Source organism: Neopsephotus bourkii, unplaced genomic scaffold (genome assembly GCF_033783945.1).
Source record: "Neopsephotus bourkii isolate Nb327-2 ecotype Australia unplaced genomic scaffold, CSIRO-AGI_Nbou_v1 NB_894, whole genome shotgun sequence".
In the NCBI taxonomy this organism is placed as follows: Eukaryota; Metazoa; Chordata; class Aves; order Psittaciformes; family Psittacidae; genus Neopsephotus; species Neopsephotus bourkii.
In genome coordinates, this window is record NW_026901388.1 from 3,126,775 (window position 1) to 3,142,672 (window position 15,898).

General features: G+C 40.3%; 1 protein-coding gene and 1 long non-coding RNA gene across 2 annotated transcripts in view; one reads left to right on the forward strand and one right to left on the reverse strand.

Annotated features, from left to right (window-relative positions):
• Window positions 1-15,898, reverse strand: part of TUBB6 (tubulin beta 6 class V) — a 154,381-nt gene that overhangs the window by 36,429 nt on the left and 102,054 nt on the right. The window lies entirely within an intron of this gene.
• The window catches only part of LOC133214500 (uncharacterized), a 58,704-nt gene that overhangs the window by 27,845 nt on the left and 14,961 nt on the right, over window positions 1-15,898 (forward strand). The window lies entirely within an intron of this gene.

The window sequence follows — 15,898 nt, forward strand, 5'->3', positions numbered from 1 at the left end:
GTGTAGAACCTACTGAGGAAGAGTATAAAACAGTAGCATGAGATATATCTGGCTGGCCAAGGCAAACAGTGCGATCTTCTAAAAAGATAAAAGACAACATTCAGTATAAAATGACTAGCTGTAAGAGGTAGAATCATCCCACTGTCTTACAGGGAGGGAAACTGAACTGTAGTTTGAGGTGAGGAGGCCAGAGTACTTAGCAACATTTTGCTTAAGTCATCATGAAAACAGTCGTCATAGAGTGGACAAAGTACACAGCTGATGTTGAAAGGAGTGAGCAGTAGAGGTGGAGTTAACCAATTGTGCTAATCTCTCTTACTAAATTGCTATCTTACTGTCTCTTTGCTGAGGTGCAGTGACTAGCTCCACACGTGGTACTTGTTCACTGCAGTTCGAGTTAAGCAAGTTTGCTTAAGTCTCTCCTCACAGGGATCATAGCACAATGAAAAAAGAGCTGCACATCACATGTTTAACAGGAAGGAGAAGGCACTTGAAGTAGTTTTGCATGCAGCTTCACATTAGTGAGTGTGCAGTATTGGGCTAGGTTTTCTTTACCACCCTTCAAGAAAAAAATTGATCAGAACAAACCCAGACAAAAGTGTGAATGATGAGAGATCTGGAAAACATGGCATATGGGCTGTGTAGTTTGGGAAATGGGAAGATTGGGTGGATATGTGAGCCACAGGCTTCAGTGATGTTAGAGAACTCCAAAGAGGAGTGGAATAAAATTTTCTTTGTGCCTACAGGGGCTTAACCTGTAGGAAAGGAGAATTAAATTGTCCATTAAGAAACATTTCAACTCTCAGGTGACTGTTTGGTGCTGGAATCAGTTGTCAGCTGAAGGCAGTAAATCAGTTGGACAGAGACATTACTTGGGCCAGTGTTCAAATGTCACGAAAGACAAACCAGGACACCAAAGATCAATTTGGACATTCCTTCTCTTTCTTAAAGCTCCGACAAACTACATGAGCAAGATTAATGCAGAATAAAGTGTTTCTGTACCTTGCCTTCCTTGATCTGAGAGTGAAGTGCAAGAAGTGAACAGATGTATTTACAGCAGCATTAGCAATAGAAGTAGCAGATTGCAAGAGTTGGTTAGATTTGCAAAAGTTAACCTTCTGTTCAGCCTTTTGGCACTTTCCTGGTTTTGGCTAAGTCTGATCTTGATTTCTCTTAGAACCACTCTTGTGACCACCCCTATCTAAAATGAATTATTTATTATCCCTTTCATGAAGATCCAATTTTCTATTCTTCACTGTGTCCTCAAAATGACAATTGTTTCTGAACTGCTTTTACTATTCAGCAAATTTCTATCTCTACTGCCTCTGCTTCTGCTTGATTTCTGTCAGGCTGTTCATGTTAAAAGTTTGGTTTATTTATTCTTAGTATTTACGTTAATGACTACTACACTATCACTGAAAGTTTTGAAGAGCAAATTAGACAAGCATCTATCAAAGAAGGCTTAGATAAAGCTGATTATTTTGAGATGAGATTGTGGAGTGAAAGATGAGTGTGGTTTTTATCATTTTCCACTTTTTCGTCAGAATCTTTATAAATGAAATCACATTTTATAATGCCTAACAGCTCTGAAGGAGCCACCGAGGATTTTTATTAGGTATTCAGGAGGGGATAAGGCTCCCCCTAACGGTGATCTCGCTGCTCTGCAAGGATATGCAGAAGCTGGGAGAATTTTTTGAATTACCAATTAAAATCCTCTGTAATTGGCTGGAAATGGTTCTGTGGCCAGCAAAGATTTCGATGTTGAAACCCTGTTTGAACAATAGACTAATACTTCGCTGCAGTGAACCATCTGGCCCAGAAAAATGTTGTTTATTTTGAGTTTTCACGAGTGGGCATTTTGTTTTATTTTATTCTTTTTTTGGTTTTCAATAATTTTAATAAGAAAGTGTTGATGGATGAGCACATGCTGTATACATGGGAAAAAATACCCTGCCAAAGGTAGTTTAGTGGTGTGAAATTCTTCAAACATGAATTCAAATTTAGACATTTTAGAGTTGGGTATTAAAATCAGAAGGCCAAGCTTTGCCCTCATTTACCCCCTTTGCAATACTGTACATGTGAATGAATTTTTCATAATTCAAATATGAAAACATTTCATATTTGTGGGTAGTATTTAGCTGAAAGTTGACTTACTGAGGGCTACATTGTGACAGCAGTAATGATAAGCAGAAATGAGATTCATTATTGAAATCAGTGTACTAGAAAATTAATATTTATTTATTCTGATCATGCCAAGGAGAATCTGAAATCTTTATGTTTCAAAAGTTGCAACTTCAAAAAATGTATAAACTCCAAATAAAACTAAATTACTGTTATTTTTTGTTTGTTTGTTTCTAGCATCTTTACACTTTGTTATTGTTTAGCAATACTCCCTATAGGAAGAAAATACTATTCAGAAAGAAATATGACTTTTTATTTTACAAGCATTTCAATTTTATTTCATTAAGCGTCTCTCCACAAAATGAGAGGCTATTGTCCCCTTGAGGCTATCATCCCCTATCTTCTGGCTGCCCCATTCCTGGCAGTGAGCAACCTGATCTAGTGGAAGTGTCCCTGCCCATGGCAGTGGGATTGGAACCAGATGATCTTTAAGGTCACTTCCAACCAAAACTATTCCATGATTCTATGATTCTATCAAGTGTGGAATTGTCCCATAGCTGCAAAATAATGTTATGATTTTTACAGCAGATCTTAAATTGCTTCAGACTTCAAGCAGCATTCCAGAACTCCTGACTCTCAAACTGAACTGTGAGCTCATGCTTCTTTGGTAGCTGTACTAATTAATTAAAAAGTAGAATAAGAAATATCTTCTTGGATAAGGAGTATCTCTAGTTTATGTCTTATATGGCATGCTTTCAAAGTTTAGTTGGAATTAACCATTACTGTATTTTGGGTTGATCCAAAACATGAAGACTAAGGCAGTAACAGTCAGACAGCTTAATGGGTGACCTTCCTGAAGTCATTTGAATCAGTGTGTTTCATCCTGTGATGTTTTGACCTCTGAGCTTGATCAATAATTTTTAAGGAATGCACAAACAGGAACTAGATTCATAGATGCTACACAGTAATCTATGTGCATGTGAAGTTTCCACTAGGGAATTTTTAGGGACCACAGATTGAAACGGGCAGACAAAAACATTGCTATGAGTTACTACATTTAGTTTCTGCTCAGGTAGTACTTTCAGTCCTTGAATAAAAAGGCTCTTGGTAAGCTGCAGGAGCTCTCAAAGTCAAATGACTGTTAGACCTAGTTTGAAGTCCATGATTAACTTAGGAGCTAAATACCTTCTAGCCAGAGCCGGCCTGCCTCTGTACCCATGCCTGTAAAATATCCACAGTCATCTTTCAGACTCCAACAGGTCTTTTTTTTTTTTTTTTTACACTGGGACTATTTTCAAATGTGTGTAGCTGTCTTTTATAATCCCTTAGGAACAGAAGTAGTTGTTAGCCATTGGGTTGGTCTGTGGTGTACCCAACACCTGCTGGTTTCTCTCAGGACTGCGTTTAGATGAGTCAGGCTGCAGAAGGAGGGGAATGGGTTTGTGCCCTAAGGTTAGTATTTCCCAGATGTGAACAACTGTGCCACACCATTTACCCTTCTCTTTGTACCACTCCTCACTTGCAGCTTCCTGCCCTCCATCCCTCGGCTCCAAAGGCCTTGTCCTTGCCCTCCTCATGACCTCAGATTTCTCTTCCTGCCTCCCCCACTGGCTCCGGCCTTTGTAGCTGTCTCCTGCCCCCCCAGCTTTGGCTTTGCTGGTTTTGACTCTGACCATTGAGTAATATGCCTGACAAAGAAAATTAGTGTGGGTCAAAACACTTCAGATCATGAAGCTACTACACCCTTTCACTGATGGTGCAGCTAGAGCAGTTGCATTAACAGGTCTGGATGATTCTTAAGAAATCATGCTGTTTATCATTTTGCTCCAGCCAGGCATGTTTTCCTGGTGATCTAACATTCAAGCAGCACCTGGCCCAGTCTTGCTTAGTTTCTCAAATGGAGTGGAGCACGTTAAAGAAGATATGGGGCTGCCTGCCTTATCTTATGGTCACATTTGATCTGTTCTCTTTCTGATGGATGCTAGGAGCATATTACTACCACTGCAGACCTGACAGGAGAGCTCTTAAACACACCCAGAGCTGGAATATCCACTGTCATATTCACCCATGTTCCTGTGATGAGTGACTGAGAATGATCTCACACCTTACTGCAGAGTAACTTCGGAGCCTAAGAGCCTGACCTAAGTCACCAAGGTTAATATTTTATCATTGTTCTGTGGCCTTTAGACATGCATGTCATACAAGTCAATCTCTTCTGAAATGCCACTGAACTCCTGTAAAGTTATACCAAAACTTCATTTTGTCTGCAAAATATAGTATGCTGATAAAATTGCAACTCCTGCTTGGGTCTTTTGCAGATTTGAAATTAGGAAGTGACTTCTTTGGAGCTGGAGTCAGTAAAACCTTCTGGATGCGTTGGGAAGGTAGCCCAAAACATTCTGTAGGCCTCGTGTGAGTGCTCTTTTTTGGTGTGACTAGAGCCACAGAAATTCCCCAGAATCTATTTATTACAAATCATCTTATGTTGATCATGAATTGTGATGGTCTCAGGAAGACACATTCACACTGTGTTGTGCCTGACACTTCTTCCCATAGGAAGAGACTTCACATCCCCTAAACAAGTGGTCAGCTATGTCCCCTACTTTCCTCTGCAACTCTGACCAAATACTCTTTTACCAGATTGTTGGTAAGTTTCTGTACTCTTCCTTATAGGGGGTTACTCTAAAAAGAGGATTGTGTTAGAATGGATCCAATAATCTGGTCCTCCACAGCTTTTCTCTTTTTTTTCTTCACCAGGTAGACATGTACATGTGTAACACCGCATACAATGGCATTAGATTCCTATAATCAGCTCCGTGTCCGTAGAGCTGGAGAGAGTTGAGCAATCACATGAAATGTTACCAATCTTTTATTAAAAGAGACTTAAATGCCTTTTTACCTCCGAAGCCAGATAATGTTATTGGCCCCTCTTACTATAATAGAAATCTTACAGCAGCTCGTTGAGAGTGAAAAAAATCTACTTATTTTTATAACTTGCATGGCATATATACATACATATGTAACAGCTGTAGCCTCTCAATTTTCTGGTGGCTTGTTGTGATTATGCAAGGAAATCTCCCACATGGTCAATAAGGGTAGTTCTTGCTGAAGGTGAGAAATGCAAATGGATCATTCTTTCATTAAGTAGTTCTCTATTCATCTGATGGATTTTCAGTTCAGGCCCAGCAAAAGGGGTTAGCAAAACAAAGACAGATGGCAGCAGATTATTTCAAAACACTTCTTTGTTAGTGGGTAATTAGCACAGATTTCCCTCCCCTGCCCCCTTCATTTAGGGCTCAGTCAAAGCCCATTAAGTAAATGGAAAGACTTCTACTGATTTTTGATGGGCTTTGAGCCAAGGCCTCCCTCTCAACAGCTTTCTCAGCCAAACTTTGGCCTACTTGTAATTTTTTAGTATTTTGGTTTTTAGTTATTTTGTTTGTTTTTAAGGAAAGAAGAAAGCAACGCTGATGTAGTCACTCTTGGGAACTACTGGGGGAAAGAACAGGCTGTATGTTTATATGCACAATATACTACCATAAGCATATTCAAGGTAAAAGGTCAGCCTGTTTTAACACTAAGAGTTTTATGTCAGTCAAGTTCAGTTTTTAGGGAAAGTGTAAGCATGAGAGATCTGGTGGACACGTGTGCACTGGCTGCCTCCTCAGTTGCATCCTGTAGAAGCGGTAGATGAGCAAGCTGTCTTTGGTCTCAGTGCAGGCCTGGGAGGTTGGATCTGCTCAGAGAGGACTCGCGAAGGCGTTTGGATGCAGGTGTTTTGCAAAGGTTTTGGCTGTCTCTGCTGAGGTCTGCCAGCACTGCCTACTTGTTTTGAGACACATTTTATTGGGCCAATCTGTCATTTTAGCCTAAAACTTGGTGCTGTTCCTGAACAACCTTGTAGAGATTGGTTACATTTCATATTATTTCCACGGATGTAACTGCGGCACCTTACCCTGTTTCCATATATCTACTATATTGCTATTTAATTTCTTTCTATATAGCGCATTTCTTTCTGTGATGCTGTTTCTTCCCTATCAGTGTAAAATGTTCATTTTACTTCTTACAGTGGATACATGTAGACCCATGATTCCTTAAAATGAATCATTTCTGTCTTAGATAATGCATTTAGTCACAGAAATCCAGTCCAGTGTAGGACTGCCCTCTATGGACGAGGCAGGCTGGCTGAGTTAGTCTCTAAGAAAGTGGTTTTTGGTTTATTTTGGTGTATGAACAGGACCCAAGTTAGGACAAGTTAAAGCTCCACAGTCCCTGAGCTGCAAGATTGTGCAGAATGGCAGCACAGCCAGGTGCATCCCCAGGCAGCAGCAGTCTGCTAGTCACGCCAGAGACATTTCAGGACAGCAAAAGCAAAAAAGGGATCTCAATGTTGCTAAATCAATGACTGCACTGTATCTTGCTAGGCTGCTTCTGCACAACCCTGAGAAGGAAACAGATACCTAAGGGTTTCATGTATGCACCCCCCTCATTTCTTCAAACAGCTCTAGGCAGAAATAAATAGTCATCAGGATTTGCAGAAAATACTCTGCTTTTGCATGGCCTTAAGCCATCACATGTAGTTGCCACCTAATACTCAAGCACTTGCATTGGCTGTTTGCTTTTAAAAGTGATGGAATGCAGGTGTTTTATCATAGCATCTCAGACCTGCACAGGTGGTGGAATCTCCAGTGTTTCCAGGTGCATGAGGCAGAGCACAGTGAATTACCAGTCTGAAAGCAGGACAGTTTAACACTTCCAAATTGAACATGTGTTTCAGAGGCAGCTACTCCATCAGGCATTCTTGATCCAGATGCTGGTCAGAGATATGCTTTGTCACAGCATGCTGTTTCCCTCCGGCAGCTTGTTTAATTACAGGACAGAATCATGGAACAGAAATTTAGCCACCTCTGAAAATAAATCCAGAAGTGCTGGTAACTGCCAAAAGGGATTTGTCTCAAATATCACATGTAATTTCTGTGCAGATTTACAAATGGTTAAAGATTCAGCAGGGTTGATGCATATTTATGTTTGGGTTTAATAACTTGCTTTTTACCTTCTCTCCCTCAAAGCCTTTTTATAAAGACAGAATCATATAATCATAGAATAGTTAGGGTTGGAAAGGACCTTAAGATCATCTAGTTCTAAGCCCACTGCCATGGGCAGGGACAACTCATGCTAGACCATGTCACCCAAGGTGCTGTCCAACCTGGCCTTGAACACCTCCAGGGATGGAGCATTCACAACTTCCCTGGGCAACACATTCCAATGCCTCGCCACCCTTACAGTAAAGAACTTCCTCCTTATATCCAATCCCAACTTCCCCTGTTTAAGTTTTAACCCGTTACCCCTTGTCCTATCACTGCAGTCCCTAGTGAAGAGACCTTCCTGAGCATCCCTAGAGCACCCCTTCAGATACTGGAAGGCTGCTATGAGGTCTCCATGCAGCCTTCTCTTCTCCAGGCTGAACAACCCCAACTTTCTCAGCCTATCTTCGTATGGGAGGTGCTCCAGTCCCTGATCATTCTTGTGGCCCTCCTCTGGACTTGTTCCAACAGATCTATGTCCTTTTTATGTTGAGGAGACCAGAACTGCACACAATACTCCAAGTGAGGTCTCACAAGAGCAGAGCAGAGGGGCAGGATCACCTCCTTTGACCTGCTGGTCACGCTGCTTTTGATGCAGACCAGGATACAGTTGGCTTTCTGGGCTGCAAGCGCACACTGAAGCCGGCTCATGTTCATTTTCTCATTGACCAGCACCCCCAAGTCCTTCTCCGCAGGGCTGCTCTGAGTAAAAAGCCAGAAAAAAAGCAGCCAAGAACTCTTGTTTTCTAGGAAACAGAGACAGCAGTCCAAATTCAACTGCGGAGAAGTAAAATGTTTCTGCTAGTTGAGATTGGCTTACATAATTTCTATCCTTTATTTTCTAATTACCATGTAAGGGGGTTGGACTAGATGACCTGCCAACCCAAATGATGCTATGATTCTATGTGATACCAACCAGTTACGGTTTTAAGGATTTTGAATGAATACAACTGACTGTCAGCAGGTGGCTCTGTGTTAAGAGCAAGCTCTGTTATTGATGTATGCACAGAACTGAACTGTTTCAAACAATCCGTTTTATTTCATAAGCCAATAGGAAGATAACAGAGGCCTATGATATGTCAGTAGGAAAGATATTTGTCAGAGGAAAGAGAAGTAAATGAAAATCTTTTGCTTGAAGGGAAAAGTGGCAATGCTGATATGATGCTGTGAGAGGAAATGTCTACTCATTTGAAGAGTAGCCATGTTAGTTCTAGTAGGTCTTTGACCAGATTTTCAGGTACTGAATCAAGCATTTTATTTCTGTTGGAGGGTTTGGGGTTTTGTTTTCTTCTTGAAATCCCTAATTCTTATATAAAGGACATTTTTGAGGTATGATATTACTGAGTGACAACAGTTATTAGTGGAAGCACTGAAATTAGGGTCTTACCTATTTTACTGCAGTAAATGGGAATTTTTCAATTTATTTCAATGGCAGTAGGCTTGGCTCTTCAGTGCCTCATTGTATCAGAGTAAGGGTTGCTGCAGTGGCTCTTTGGCAGGGCTGCAGATAAGGTGGTATCTGAAGTAATCCACCTGCAGCAATGGCTTCATGAATATATATCAATATAAGCTTGTTTTAAGTTGTTTGTGTAGCTATCAAAATTACATTTATGGCCTAGCACAGGAAGCTTTTGCTATCGAAGGTAAAGGACAACTCAGGGATCCCCTGCACCCTCAGCTGTGTACCTGACTATTGTTTCTCAGTTTGGCATTTTTCAGTCTTTTTTTGGAAACCGAAACTGTGCACATGTGTCTTATCCAAAGGAAATTACAATTTAATTACATAAAAAAGATAACAAGATAACTAGATAACAAGAGGAATGTACTTTTGCAGTATTTCGGTTATCTCCTTTCTTATTTTAATGGTGGGCAGCAGTTTTCTGTCATAAGCAGGTGAGAGGATCCTATGCAAAGGTACATTTAAGAGCCCTTATGAAGATATTGAATTTGAGGCAGCTTTTGAGAAAGAGATCTGGCTTATACTGGGTGACTGGGCTGTAGGGAGAGTACGGTGTATAAGGAGGTGGCAAAAAAGGAACAATAAGTTAGCCACAGATAAACATTCCTGGCCATTTCCATAGTTCAGCATATAGGTTGAATTAAATGTACTGACAGCACTTGTGCTGAAGATGTTTGGATGTTTTTCGTGAGACTTAGAAAGAAATTATGTCCTTTCCTGAAATTCAGTTTTGACATGTCTTCCAGTCATACCAGTTCTGTTCTGTGACATACTGCTTGGCAGTGAATTATCTCTTTGTCATTAGAGCTTTATTTTCAGTTCATCTGGGGAGGGAAGATTTCTTTTGGTTTTAGTATTCTGCTTCACTTAAGGTACTGGTTTACCTAAAGTAAATCTAATGCAAAACTTTAAGAGAGCAAAAAAGTAAATCAGGTCCCTGAGCTTCCCTGCATACCTTGCTTTTCAATACAGCCTTGCAATGGCAGAGAGGTACTGCTCATTGCATTACCGACACACTGCATTACAAAGGAGACCAGTTGTTTGGTTACAAACTGGTGCTACCTAGCACATGTTGTTTAATTTGGTCTTTTTAAGTTTTAGAACAATAAGGATTAGATCTCCAGGCATTCCAGGGGACAATTGTTTACTGCTAACATCTGTATGCTGGTGGTGCTTCTTTTTCCTTTGTGTCTTGGAAAACATGTTGCCAAAGGGTCCTGCAAAAGCCACTGAGGAGGGACTGCAGAATCCCAGAATTGCTGAGGTTGGAAGGCAGTCCCGGGGATTGCCAAATCCAAGCACCTACTCAAAGCAGGTTGCTCAGGGCCATGTGCAGTAGGGTTTTGAGTATTTCCAATGATGAAGATTCCATAGACTCTCAGGGAAACCTGTGCCAGTGCTCAGTAACCCTTCAAATAAAAATCAAATAAACTTTTTCTTATGTTGAAACAAAATTCTTCTAATTAAGTTTGTGCCCACTGCTGCTTGTTCTGTCACTGGACACCACTGAGAAAACCCGGCTCCGTCTTCTTTACTTCCTCTTGCTTAGTATTTATGTACTTTGATAAGATCCTCCTGAGCCTTCTCTGCTCAAGGCTAAGCAATCCCAGCTCTCTCAGGCTCTCCTTCTGTCAGATGCTCCAAGCCCTTAATCATCTTAGTGGCCCTTTGCTGGATTTGCTCTAGTACAGCCATCTGTCTCGTGTATGGGGGAACCCAGAACTGGACCCATCACTCCAGATGTGGCCTCACTAGAGCTGAGCAGAGGGGAAGGACCACTTTCTTCAACCTGCTAGAACGCTTCTCCCAGTGAAGCTCAGGACATTGTAAAGCCTCTTTATGACAAGGACATGTGGCTGGCTCATGGTCAGTTTGTTGTTCACCAAGACACTCAGCTCTTCTTTTTTGCAAAGCTGCTTTCCAGCCAGTCAGCTCCTGAAGTGTGTAGTACTGGTGCATGTAGCTGTTCCTTCCCAGCTGTAGGACTTGGCATTTCCCTTCATTGAACTTCATAAGGTTCCTGCTTGTCCACTTCTCCAACCTGTCAAGGTCCCTCTAAATGGCAGCACGGCTATCTGGCATACCAACCATTCCTCTCAGTTTTGTGTAATCTACAAACTTGCTGAGGGTGCATTCTGTCATATCATCTAGGTTATTAATAAAGAGGTTAATCAGTATTGGATACAGTATCTACTTTTTGGATACTCTGCTAGTTACTGGTTTCTGCTGGACTTCGTGCCACTGATCATGATCTCCTGTGTCCAGCCATTCAGTCAATTTCCAACCCACTTCATTGTCCACTTACCTTGGCTGTACTTTTGTTTGTCTATGAGAATGTTACAGGAAACATTAAGGGAGACAGTATTGAAAGCCTAATGGAAGCCAAGATAAACATCAGCTGCTCTCCTTATTTTCAAGCCAGCCATCACACCAGAGAAGGCTATCAAGTCAGTTAGACATGATTTTCCTTTCATAAATCCATGCTGACTGTTCCCAGGCACCTTCTTGTCCTTAATGTTATCATCAAATAGTTTCCAAGATTATTTACTCCATCACTTTCCCAGCTTGAGGTGAGGCTGACTGGCTGTTTGTTCCTGGGACCCTCCTTGCCCTCCTTGAAGACAGGAGTCACATTTGCTTTCTTCCAATGCTCAGGAACCTCCCCACATCACCATGACATTGCAAAGACAATCAAAAGGGGCATCACAAAGACATAAGCCAGTTCCCATCCACTCCATCAAGTTCCATGGACTTGTATTTATCTGGCTCAAAAGGGAGAGCTTCAGCTTTAAAGCAGCTCTCAGGGGAAGAGCCCTCACTGTGTGTTTTTCTAGGTCTTTCTTCAAAACAGATCTTATTAACTTGTCTTGGATGTGGCCAGTTTAGCTCCTGGGGCAGGGGAGTGCACTCAGGTCCTTGACATTGAATTTGTTGGGCTAGCTATTAGGATAAACTGTCAGATTTGCGTAAGTAAGTGGGAAGTGGAATTCAATGGAGCCATAACAGTGATGAAACTCTGGGTTTTGCACTTCTGTCAGTGGGGAGAAGAAGGAAGGTACTGTGCAGATTTTACAGGTTTTAATGAAATTCTACTATGGCTACCATGAGTCACTTTGTATTTATTTAATCTGAGCATCCTTTTTGCATGTAAAGTTTGACTATACTGCCTCCTGAATGGGTTTACTACTTCTCAGACTTTTCTTCAGGAATTCGAGAACTGAGGACATAAATGGCTTGATTAAATAAAGCTCATGCACTTACAAGAGCTTACTGAAACTGAGAGGTGTGTACAACACATTATTTACAGATAGAACAACGCAGACTTCCTTTCTTTATTATATTGTTATATTGATAATATATACTTGTACCTAAAAATGACAACTTCACCACACTTGAGAATTTTTCTAATTTGCACACCTGTCTATTGACTTCTGTGGTCATTGATTTCTAGTATTCATTACAAACAACAAGAAACTCTATAAACTAAACTTGTATGTGGTACAGTACAAAACCAGTGCTAATTTCTAAAGGACAAAGAGTAACATTGTAAAAGAGAAACACAAGAATGCAACATGGACATTTCTGCATTTTTAAATATGTTTTCATGATGAAATGTCTATATGATGGAGAGCATTCACTGAAATTGAACATGCTTACATGAGAAACTAGTAAGGTCTTTGGTTTCTTGATCCAAAGTAGATTATCAGATATATAATCCATCTTTGCCTTGACTTTATAAAACATTTAAAGGTAATTATTTGTAGCTTCCAATATAATAATTACAGAAGAAGGATGTTTTACACAAAACTATGTATAAGAAAAGTCTATCTGAATTATTAGTTTTTTAGGAATTATAATAACTTTCATATCTTGTTGTTTGTTTCCAGATGCACATTTAGGTTCAGACTTACCACAGACTAGCAAATCAGTGGGGGGATAGGCTTGTGTCAATAACTGGCCTTAATCTCCTTTGAAGTCAGGTTACATCTGTAAGATTAATTCCTCCTTTCACTGCTGTTTTATGTCTAGATGAAATAGTGCAGGGATACAGTGCATGTGATGAAATTCCACTAGAAGTGAATTTTCTCCAGAACTTTGGAAATGCAGTATTAAAAACTGCTGAGCCCTTGTACTTTGTGTATTTATTTCTACATTTGAAAAGTGAAAGCAAAATACTAATATTATATTATTGTAGCATTTCTCATCCCTTTTACAAATAGTAAATGATTCTATCAGATGCAAGGTGCAGGAGAAAACCAGCATTAAACTTCTAAGTTTCTACCTATATGTACAACAATGACTATATTTTACAGTAAATGAATCATTAAAATATTTGTTGTCTGAAATGTTAGGCATGACCGATCATGAGGCATGCTGAGCACCTGAAATAACACTTTAGAATCACCCTGTGTCTCCAGAAAACCTGACTACGTGTCACCTGATGGATGTGTTTGCATCACAGAAGACTGCTGTTATTTCACTCCAAACACAACTGATAGTTTTGCTGAGTTACAGCAATGCTCACCATGCCCGGAGCTTCACAACATCACCAGAGTTGTGTCCTCTTGTGCCAGTAGATACTTTGCCCCCCATTTTCTTCAGCTGGGCTCACCATCATCATTTGGTGGTATTGCTCAACAAGACCTACATTAAACAATGCTTGGAAAAAGAGAATATCTGTATTTCTCAGAACAATGTGTTGCTTATTGCAATGGATAAACAAAAGTGATGGAATTGATTTTAGTTTCGTGTTGTCTGACAGCCTGGCTAATAATGCTTGAATTCATTTGAAAATAGAATAAACCAGTATTTCCACCATGAATATCCAATTCATGGTCTTAAAGTGATCGTTAACATCATAGTATTTCGAAGGACTGCTGTATCACTGATTCAGCAACACTGCATTCTCATATATAGTTCTGCCTTCTCCAATAGCCGTATATTCATATATTACCACTGCATGTTTATGGCTAAAAGAAAAGCGCTGTTAAAAGACACCTTTCATATTTAAAGAGGTTTCCAACTTAATGTGATAAAGCTTATCCTTTCCCTGCTGACCTCTTTAATACCCAACATAATCTTTCTGTGTGAAGAATGTGTCTGTGTAACAGCTCTTAGTAAAACTGAAAGTCGATAGCTAACTGAAGAAAGCCTAGTGTATTTATTAGCTTGTGATATTAATGGAGAATGCAGTGGTAGTGTGCATAAAAGGTTGCAGAGAATGAATGTATAAATGGTGTATATTAGGGTATGCACTGGAGTACTCAGCATGACTGAATGGGTTTCAGTAATAGAAAAGTGGCTGCAGTTGAAGAGCCTCCTGAACATTAATTAATTCTCATACCACCTGTATGAGGTGGGTCTATCTCTTTTGTCACCAGGCTGCACTGGAGTACATTGTTTCTATGCATGGATTTCATAGCACTATCTAAGGGAAATAGCATGGGATATTTTGTAAATAAAACAGTATCATTTAGTATGCTGAGATACAGAATTCTGCTTCTCTGTGTCGTGAAATACATACCTTATTCTAAGATGAGAAACGGCACACTTTGACCTCCAATCCATTTTGCTGTTAAATTCCCTGTATAAATATAATGTAAAGTACGGAAGTACAAACCTGCTATTGTAATGCATTTTAAAATTAAAACTTCAGGAGCAAAACCCACGGAAATCCAGTTACTTCTCTTTCGAATAAAAGTACTTTTTTTTTTGCTGGTTAAACACAGCATGCATATGAAATGCAGCATCCTATAGTGCTATTGTCATGTCTGGTGCACGGATTAAAAGAAAATGGAAATTCCTCTTTCCACTGTTGGTGAGTAATTTGTCGCATTCCTTCGTGTTGGTGAAATGTTTTATGAAAGACTTAACTGTAGCACACTGTAAAACGGAAACTGCTGTAAGAACCATGATTCTGACTTGTCTACATTTTCAGTCTTGGACATATAGTACTGAAAGAGCATATTTTTGCATACAGTTTCCCTACAGGCATACAAGGAAAAAATAGTTTAAACAGCCTTGGTAGCTCTAGGAAGTTACTAGGAAAAAAGGTTCAGTCTGTATTCATTTGATAGAGTGGCTTAAGTATTACTTCATTAATAAAAAAATTGCACATCTCTTGCGCATACACTGAACACATCCAACCTTGCTAAGGGAACAGCACAGCTCTAATACTGATAGCAGAATGGCTGGTGGTAAGTGGTACTTTTATTGAAGCCATTGCCAACAGGAACCAAATTCTAGGTGAAATGTGGAAAATACTGCCTGTGGGCCCCTACGTAAGTGCCCAATGAATGAAAGTCTCTTTAATACTGTGAGATTAGCTAGTGTAATCAAAGGGAGAAAATATCAGTCCTTTAGCATGTATGAAACATGCCAATACTTGTCCTGTAAAATCTGACAAGCTCAACAAGACATACTGCAAAGGAATCAGACACCAATCATCTTCCTGGAGTTTACAGCTATTTCCGCTCTTTGTTCTACCAGAAAGCACTATTTGAGACCAGGCCAGCAAGCCTGGAGGTATAAAACATTCTCCAACAGTGAGCCAGTGAGGGATGCAGAAACGAACTGGGATAGCTCTGGGAAGCTGAGCACCATTTGCTTACAGAGGAAGCACTTGCTTTTCAGAGCACAGGCACCTTTGTATCAATGTTCATGCAGAAAATCTTCATCTGTCTTGGATGCCTAATTGCAGATGCACTTATGTACTCCACCATGTATGTAGTGGGAAACATTTACTGCATTTTACAACAGCTGGTAGGGAAAAGAGGCCATATGTTTAAGCATTTGGGGGGGGGTTGGAGATTCACATTTCTGGCTGATGTGCTGCACTGTGTTATGAATGCTTGCACTCACACAGAGAGCTGCTGGACACACATGCTGAGCAGAATTTCATCTGGCTAGCAAGGAAAAACACAGGGAGTACAAACTCCAGTACAGTTTATTTTAGTCAGTGTATGTAGTCAAATAATTTTAATGCTGCACTTTGAAAACTTGGAACTGGTGTAATGTGGCACCATCTGTGAACAGAGCCATCCTTCCTGCCACTTTGGTGCCTGAAGTCAGCTGCTCATGGTGGCCAGGGGCTGAATTGGGTTGAGAAAACGATCTGTCTGTAAAATAATCCCCTTTTTGTTTACTGGGGTACTTTACAGGCAGATCACTTCACTCATCTGGTCCCCTGGAAGAGTTCAGAAATGTTTGTACTGGCACACGGGACGCAGAGGAG